We start from the raw sequence: 8,577 nt of genomic DNA, 5'->3' as shown, positions 1-8,577 counted from the left end.
AATAACATTTTCAACTAAAAAACTTGCATTTCTCGAACAAATGAAATAATTCACAAGAAACATACGAACTTTATAAATTATACAAACAATCTAAGGTTTTCCAATTCTTAAAAAAAGATAAATTTTAGGAAACTCTTATCTAACTAAAACTAATAATCCCTCCCTAACAATATTTAAGGTTCAAGGACTTCTAGTGCATATGTTGGTAGTAAGTTTATTTGAGATTTTGCACTAATTAAACAAATTCAACCTTTTCCATTAATAACATTATCAAATCAACTCACTTGAACAACTATGAATTTTTTAAATCTAAAAGATTGAATGTGACAACTCACGACTTGATTTTTGATTAAAGTTTAGATCTACCATCCTCGACGAAGTTGGTGGAACCGAAAATATAGGAATCAATTGTACGATCTTTGAAAAGAAATTCATTTTCTATTACCCTAGTTTGGAATGCTAGTTGCATAGACTGAAATTATTCCTCTAGAGGATAATGATCTTGAAGAATTAAAAAAAATGTTGCAAGTATTGACATCTTTGAACCAAATTCCTATGTCAACTTCCCAACCTAGCAAAAGAACCTATTCAAGCCTAGTTGGCATGCACTTTTAGTACTTCCATACTTACAATAATGCTTCACATGTTTAGAGAGCTCAATACCCTTGTATTGCTGTAATTTTAACAAAAAATACTAGAAGTTGCACCCAAAAAAAAGAAGAAAAGGAAAACAGATAACAAAACAAAAACAACTAGAAAATATATTACATATGTAGCATATAGTTATTATAATTTTCTATGATAAGTGACGCCATGTGATTATTGAAGAGAAATATGTACCGAAAAAAAAATGGAAGAACTAGTTGTGATTTAAAGAGAGGAGAAGAGTACGGACTACAGCAAAAAGAAGCACTGGCTTGGATGAACTCAAAAAGAGTTGTAGAATAGTGATGGTATCAATTCTTAGTTGGTCACACCACTCAACTCTATTATTTCTCTCGCAACTTCTAAAATCACCATTACGTTCCGTACAACCCTCAAGATAATCATAGAAAGGACTAGCCACTGTTTGTGCTCAAACCCGATTCACGCATTACCTGCACAATTGTTGTTGAATTACAGCAATAGTAAATCAGAACTCGAGAAATTGAGAAAGCAACATCAGCTAAAACTTGAGAAATTGTCCAATACATAAAAAATGAGCATGAAAATTGAAGAATAAGTTACACACTTTACAAGTTTACAAAAGACCCCAACGTCACCCATGACTCAAACAGAGAACTCACCAAAGCTGGAAAGATGCGCTAATTCACCCACATCTACTTTCATACTTCCATCAACCAACACTACTTTGTCTACAAATAAATATACCAAGAAAATTCCTTCTTGAATAAGCAATTAATTCATTCAAAACCAATGCAAACATAAAATAGAGGCCAAATTCACTAGTTTTGGGAAACCAAAATTACAGCAATTGTAAATTGAGTATATTAGGAGGTTGATATGACAATTCTAACACAAACAAAAGGAAACGAACTGCGGCATAATACACTTGCTCCCATCTTAATATGAAATCCCAAAAGAATCGAAGTCTAATTCTTTGAACAAGTCATCTCTAATTTGGACATGAATTATTGACTATGATACTTACATGGAGATAACATTCCAACCCTACTTTAAATCTCTTGTAAATGGGTACTTAAGAAGACATTTGGTTACTTTTATGACAAGCAACAATATCTAAAAACAATGTACAAGATTAGGATCTGATCAATTAGACACAAACATGGTCATGTACAGTGGATGAGCTTCATCTCTGGCACATTCAACCATACAATTTTCTACAAGTGTTTAGACCCACTAAGTGAAAAACTTAAAATACATAGAATCAATTTCAAGCAAAGACAAGATTACTTGTTGGGGTCGTGGAATTTTGGTTTCAAGAGGAACTTAATGACTAGGAGCTCACTAGTGTGGAGAGGCTTTTGGAGATGATTGAGGTTTTAACCTATCTCAATGCCACCACTACCAAATAATTAAAGGCCCTTACGCAAAATAAAAATAGACCAAAACACATTTGCCTCCTTTGAGGTGGCAGAATGGTAATTTTAGATAGTTGTAGTGAGGGTGAAATAAACATATTATGATTAGAAAAACAAGAGTTTAGGGAGAGTTATAAGTGTTTCTGAAACAAAACTTATTTGCAAAGATGGATGTATCTACACTTCTCTAAATATTTTTACCATTTTCCTAAACCACCCTATACACAAGATATCGTAATTCGCCTGTTTATAAAACCAAACATAGTTATTCAAAAACATATTTACAAAAATGGATATCTTTGCATGCCACACCATATACACAATCTATTAGATTATACTACCAAACATAGATCTTCATCTATATAATCCATAATACCAAAGATACATATTGATACTGAGAGTGTGACAACAACATAAATTCTACTGGGGGACTACTTCTAATGGCTTGCTAAACACAGTGGGGAGTAATTGGTTGCATGCAAGCAAAGGGTGGTGCAAAGTCAGAAATTTTCAGAAATTGCCCAAGTCTGAGATCTAAGCGAATGCATTCACTATAACACTTCACTTTTCTAAAGTGGTATAGTGAATGCATTCACTATTGCCTAAGCGAATGCATTCACTTGTGGGGTAATGTACTCTCCATACTAAACGATTTTTTGTTGTATATGGCAACGAATGTCAAGATAAATTCGCATTGAAATTAAATCTTACCACCTTTGCAACCTCAGCTTCATCACCTGAAACACCAATATATTTGAGGGTTAGTAGGTATGCTAATGATGTGATCTTGTCAGGAGAAACCATATTTAACACAATTATAGTGGATTTGGTTCTGTGTAATTGTAAAGGATAATTGGTTCTGTGAGAATCCTATCTTGCAGTACCCTTTTCATGATATAATATTTCACATCAACAAATAAAACTACACAGGGCCTATACAACAAATAGAAAAATCTAGCAAACATGAAATTCAAAAAACGTTAGTTGACTTTATAGAACAGAAAACATACTTAACCATCAAATTTAGAATGTCCATCGCACGACGATCTCCACATTGCTTCTGATTTCCATAATTCTGACAAGTAGCAACATATGTGAATTTCATGTCAGCCACAGCCTCTAGTTGAACATAGAGTGATCTCTGGCCCTTCTTCTATTCCTCTGATGGAACAATAACTGCCTTGTAGCCTTCCAAAATCTCTATATGTTCAAAATGAAAAGAATCACAACATAATCACCCAAAAAAAGATTAACCACATCACTAGAAACATTGCAAAAGAAGTTTTGTTGTGGTTACCACTTTCAGAAGCCATGTCAAGGAAATCTTGAAGCTTCAAAGCCCTCCGATAGTAAATCATTCCTCTAACTAAAAAACCAATACCGTTCATAAAAATCAACACACTAGGTACCATAAGAAATTAAAGGGGAAAAAAATTCATCGACTACCTATTCTGCACAATGTTTTCTTCATTTTCCATAACCTCACTTGCACTTTTACAATTAAACCTCTCCATTAATCAGAAAGTAGTGCTCTTGATTTATTTTGGACATATTTAAAACCTGGGAAAAATTTTTGTAGGTAAAATAATTTAAGATCAGCAATCACTCTATTTTACAAAGAATATGAAAAATAACTTAAAAACAAGAAAGTGCATGGCATCAAGTATTTCTCTAGAGAATCACTCTATTTAAACATTCTATGTTAATCACCCTACTTAAAACATTCTTCTGGGTGGGATGGTGTGGGGTAGGGTGTGATTCTATAGACAAGAATAGCAGGAGGGATTTTCAAAAAATGGGACAACTGTACAATAATAAGTGGATAGACGTGCGCATTCTAATGTTACACAGAGACGCATAAGTACCAACTGAAGCAATGAAAAATGCACGTTTAAAAATTAAAATAAATTTAATCTAAGTTTCACCAAGAGATTTAATATATATAAATATAATTGGGGCGGGGTACATCAAAACTGTCCCCGCCCCGAAATGGAATTGACTTTTTCATTTCTAGTAACATAACCACCCTGAAATCATTTAAAAGTGGGAAAAATCGACCATCTAGGGGTGGGTCGAGGCACCGGCGAGAGGGAGCAAAATTGCCATCCCTAGTAGGACTGGATTGGTGCATAACTTGCAATGGTAAGATCAAGCTACTTTGTTTTCTAAAATTTCATGTTAAAAACAATAATCATCAACTTCAAATAATAAAAATGAAAAATAAAATCAAATAAAAGACATTGGGTTCTCCGAGGCAACCTTCATGGAGAGGGACTAAAAAATAAGAAAGCAACCTGACTAATCATAAGAAATAACTTGCAGTAACTTATCTTAACATGAAAATTAAAATTAAAATGACAAACAAAATACCTCAGATGTAGCTAACGTTGAAGGCAAAAAGGTGCACAAGTTTAGCAGACAGAACTTGCGCTCTTAGTATCTTCAAGATGTCAAATGTTTATCAAAAGAAAAACAATACAACCATGTAAAAGTAGAAATATGGAAGTACTTTGTGAATGCGTATTGATTAGACCTACAAATCAAGTTGAATGAATGCGTATAGAACCATTTATTGGGTTATTAGGTCCAAAAGTATTCTACAAGACACTGGATATCAAGATTTGTGTGTTTAGGGATGAAGCAAATTGTTATTGTCATTATATCGAATAATAATTAAGTAGACAGATTATTCAATCCAGTAGCTAAGAATCTAGGAATCTAATAGGCTGCCATCAAATGTACATATGCTTTAATGCAAAATCAATTACCAAAGAAGTAGCGGAAGTAGCAACAAAATCCAGTACTCCCAAAGTTTCTTAATCTAAAAAAAATCATCTGCAACCAAAAAAACTAAATAGGAAAAAAATTTAGTGCAAATGGAAGCAATGACCTTGTGAAAAATATCAGATAAAATACATAATGAAATACTACATTAGTAATATCTATTAATCAACAAATTAACTTTGCCAATCAAGTAAAAAAAATTATATTGGAAATAAGTTGCATAAAATTCATAACCAGAATCAAATTCAAAATTCCAGTTTTAAAACCAAATAAAAAATGAAAAGATAAACCATAATCAAACCCAAAAAATTACCCAATAACATTTTCAACTAAAAAACTTGCATTTCTTGAACAAATAAAATAATTTACAAAAAACATACGAACCTTATAAATTGTACAAATAATCTAAGATTTTCCAATTCTGAAAAAATGAAAAATTTTAGGAAACTCTTATCTAACTAAAACTAATAACACCTCCCTAACAATTTTTAGGGTTCAAGGACTTCTAGTGCATGTGTTGTTAGTAAGTATATTTGAGGTTTTGCACTAATTAAACAAATTCAACATTTCCCACAAATAACATTATCAAATCAACTCACTTGAACAACTATGAATTTTTTATTATTTTTTAAATCTAAAAGATTGAATGTGTCAACGCACTAATTGATCATATGAATTTGACATGTAGCAAAAATTTTAATTTGTAAAGTCAACTCAACCAAAGATTATCTATATATATATGCTCACACACACACTAGTGAATGCCCAAGCTTACGGCACGGTTTGGAAACAAAATCGGTGTTAATGTAAGGTACACCAATTTTTCCCAAGCTTGAAGTCATGAACTAATGGATAAAAGGTACCATGGTAATTCATGTTGCATTTAATAGTTAATGGGATATGGCTGTAAGCTAGGAGTCTTTTCTTCTTTTCTAGGGATAGCATAATTTATTCGTTATTTTTGGCAATAAATACTAACATAAAGGATTGCTAATGATTTACAATACCAAGATTTTGTGTTCTAAAGATGTTCAAAACATTGGGCTAACTACTACTCCTAGCAACTAACCATGAAAACAATGAGAAAATATTGATCTACGAAAATAAAAGCATAAGAAGTCATTAAATATTGATAATTGGTCACTACTTCCCGTACTTGCAACAATTTCTGGGAGTGAATCCAAGAACTACAAGAGTATAGCATGCACTTTTAGGAAATTTCTGCAAAAGGACAAATGAGACGTCTCCGTATGCACTATTATGGAGTACAACAGAGAATTATCTAAAAATTCTATAATTACATAAGGTTGACATCACTATCCATTATACCCATCAGAGGCTATGTTTGATTGGTAGCATGTAGTTTTCTAAAAGATTTTTTATTTTTTTTGGTGAAAATGAGATTTTGAAATGTTTACGCTCCTATACGAAGAGAGGGGAATCAATGAGGGCCTGAGAAAGAGATTCTATCAGTTTTGGGGGAGAATGGAAAACTTTTTAAAAATAACTAAATCTCATATTTATAGGATCTTCTCCAGAAAACATAAACATTTGGAACAAAAAAAAAAATTGATAGGTATTTTGAACAAAATTAAATCAATCTAAAAGAAAAAAAAAAAAACTCACTATCAGTGAAAATAGATCGAAATCAGATTGGATTAGCGAATGCGGTGGGTTAGAATTACCCTCTAGGGTTAAGGTTTCGCAAAAGAGTGTGAAATGAGAAAAAGAAGAAATCATAGCAAATGTTAAAATTCAATTAGACTTATCAAAATGAAATCCAGATTTGGATGGTGTTTTAAATTTTTTGCCATGTCAAAGATCCAACACTAGTGCTGGCAATGGGTTGGGTGTGGGTCGAATGAAGATATTTCCATATCCTTAAATAGAGCCATGTAAAATACTCAGACAACAGGAAGCTGGAGGACCAAGCATATATGAAGATTACTCACCTGATCCTTCAAGGTTATTGCAGTTTGAGTTCCCACTTCAATTGTTTGCTCCACAACCTACACATCAATCTTTAAGGTGAGGACACACTGATTATACCAAATTATTAAGCAAAAATAAAATATTTCCAAGTCAATTCTACACCATTTTTTAGCATTCAATAGCCTGATTAGTCTCATTCATCTTGTTTCTCATAGCATAAATAAGCTCTTGATTAGACATTGCTACAAGACAATCCAAGTCAACAACAACAAGATGTATAGACAAAACCAAAGGCATTGTAGGCAGTCTCACCTAAAGGCAAGGCTCTCATAAGGAGAGGCATTTTCCCCCAAAAGCTTATTTCAATTGGTCTATATCAATATTCAAGAGCACATGCCATGAAGTATTAGTTGACGAGACCACAAAGAGAATCAACACAAAACTAGAAATCTACAATTATGGAGCGGATGTTGGAGCACCGAATCTAGTGCTAACACCCAAGAGGAAGAATGTCCATTAAAAAATGATCCTCTAGAAATACCCTGAAGCGACCGGTTAATTATAAATATGGATGTAGAGAATGAAGAAGATATTTCCCATAAAGACATATTTGGATGGTTAAAGTAGATGTGCTTCTAGAAGTCTATGTGACAAATGCATATTAATCAAATTAAAATAATTTTTTTATAGAACAACAATAAGACTAACTATGCTTCATGGAACTAAATGTTGGATAGTTAAAAAGCATCATATTAAAAAAAATTAATTGTAGCCAAGATGAGGATGTTGAGAAGGATATGAGGAAATACTAATGAAGATAAAATAAATTAGAAACGAATGCATTAAAGAAAATGTACGAGTAAAGAAAGAAGACTAAGATGGTTTCGACTTGTTCAATGAAGGACAATTACAGTCCCAGTTAGAAAAAATATTCATGGTTCCAATCTAAAAGACCCAAAAGAACATGGATGGAGATACTGAAAGCAGATATAAACATTCTCTCATTCGGATAAGTCTTTGGGAATGAGGATTAAATTTTTTATATTTGTTTATTAGTATTTTACATTGTTTATCCATTTGAACGTTGTCCTCAACTATAGGGTCACTACCTCCAGCTCCCATATCAAAGAGTTCAACCCTTTTATTACCAAGGCTACTCATATACCTACGGTGGTGCCACCAAATTGAACGATAGGTTTTTGAGACATACATAAATCAGGCAAGCAATATTCAAAGAAAGAGCAAGCAAGAGCTAGCATAAAAGCACATAAAAGTCAAAGAACATGAAGGATGAACTAATTAACTTGTAATGACGGAAGGGGCTTTTGTTTAGATTGTTTTCTCCTACTTTCCCCTACTTAAATTTTGAATAAAAACATATCACACACAACCAGCCCAAAAATTGGCATGGTATAAGCTTGCAGGCATACCAATATAGGGAAATGAGTTTAAGGATTTGTTATTGCATACTAACAGTATAGGGAGCCACCACTTCGTTCACTAGGACAGCAAAGACGCACCAGAGGAGGTAGGAAGAAATCTCCACTTAGCGTTGTAAGTGCAAGGCACATATTGTACCTCGAAGCCAGAAAATCGATAACCTCAAGGCTTTGTGAGATGTAATTTGGAAATGTCAACCATTCTACGGAACCATCTTTACTTGCACTGTGCTCCATCCCATTTTCGGAGCCAAGAGCCATGTGGAGGTCAATTATGATTAATGTTATAGGCCCTGCACAAGATTGGGACTAAGAGTCAAGCACTGTCTGAACAAAATCAAACATGAATGTCAAAAACTTCATAACTATAACAAAGGAAA

The 8,577-nt window shown here is 33.1% G+C and overlaps 1 long non-coding RNA gene across 2 annotated transcripts in view; it reads right to left on the bottom strand.

Annotated features, from left to right (window-relative positions):
* Positions 1-710: 710 nt before the first annotated feature.
* Positions 711-8,577, bottom strand: part of LOC147397792 (uncharacterized) — a 15,518-nt gene continuing 7,651 nt past the window's right edge. The window contains exons 6-11 of one of the 2 annotated variants that reach the window (XR_015179593.1): positions 8,233-8,490; positions 6,779-6,835; positions 3,340-3,408; positions 3,053-3,242; positions 2,754-2,779; positions 711-1,097 (exon numbers count right to left, since the gene is read on the bottom strand). This is a non-coding gene — a long non-coding RNA (uncharacterized LOC147397792). Of the gene's footprint in view, positions 1,098-2,753; positions 2,780-3,052; positions 3,243-3,339; positions 3,409-6,778; positions 6,836-8,228; positions 8,491-8,577 lie in introns of both variants that reach the window. The other variant, XR_015179592.1, reaches the window with a different exon arrangement.

This window comes from Akebia trifoliata, chromosome 7, assembly GCF_017979445.1.
Source record: "Akebia trifoliata isolate Shusen 1 chromosome 7, ASM1797944v1, whole genome shotgun sequence".
NCBI lineage: Eukaryota > Viridiplantae > Streptophyta > Magnoliopsida > Ranunculales > Lardizabalaceae > Akebia > Akebia trifoliata.
The sequence above is the reverse complement of the archived record's forward strand: the minus strand, read 5'-3'. Positions and strand labels throughout refer to the sequence as shown.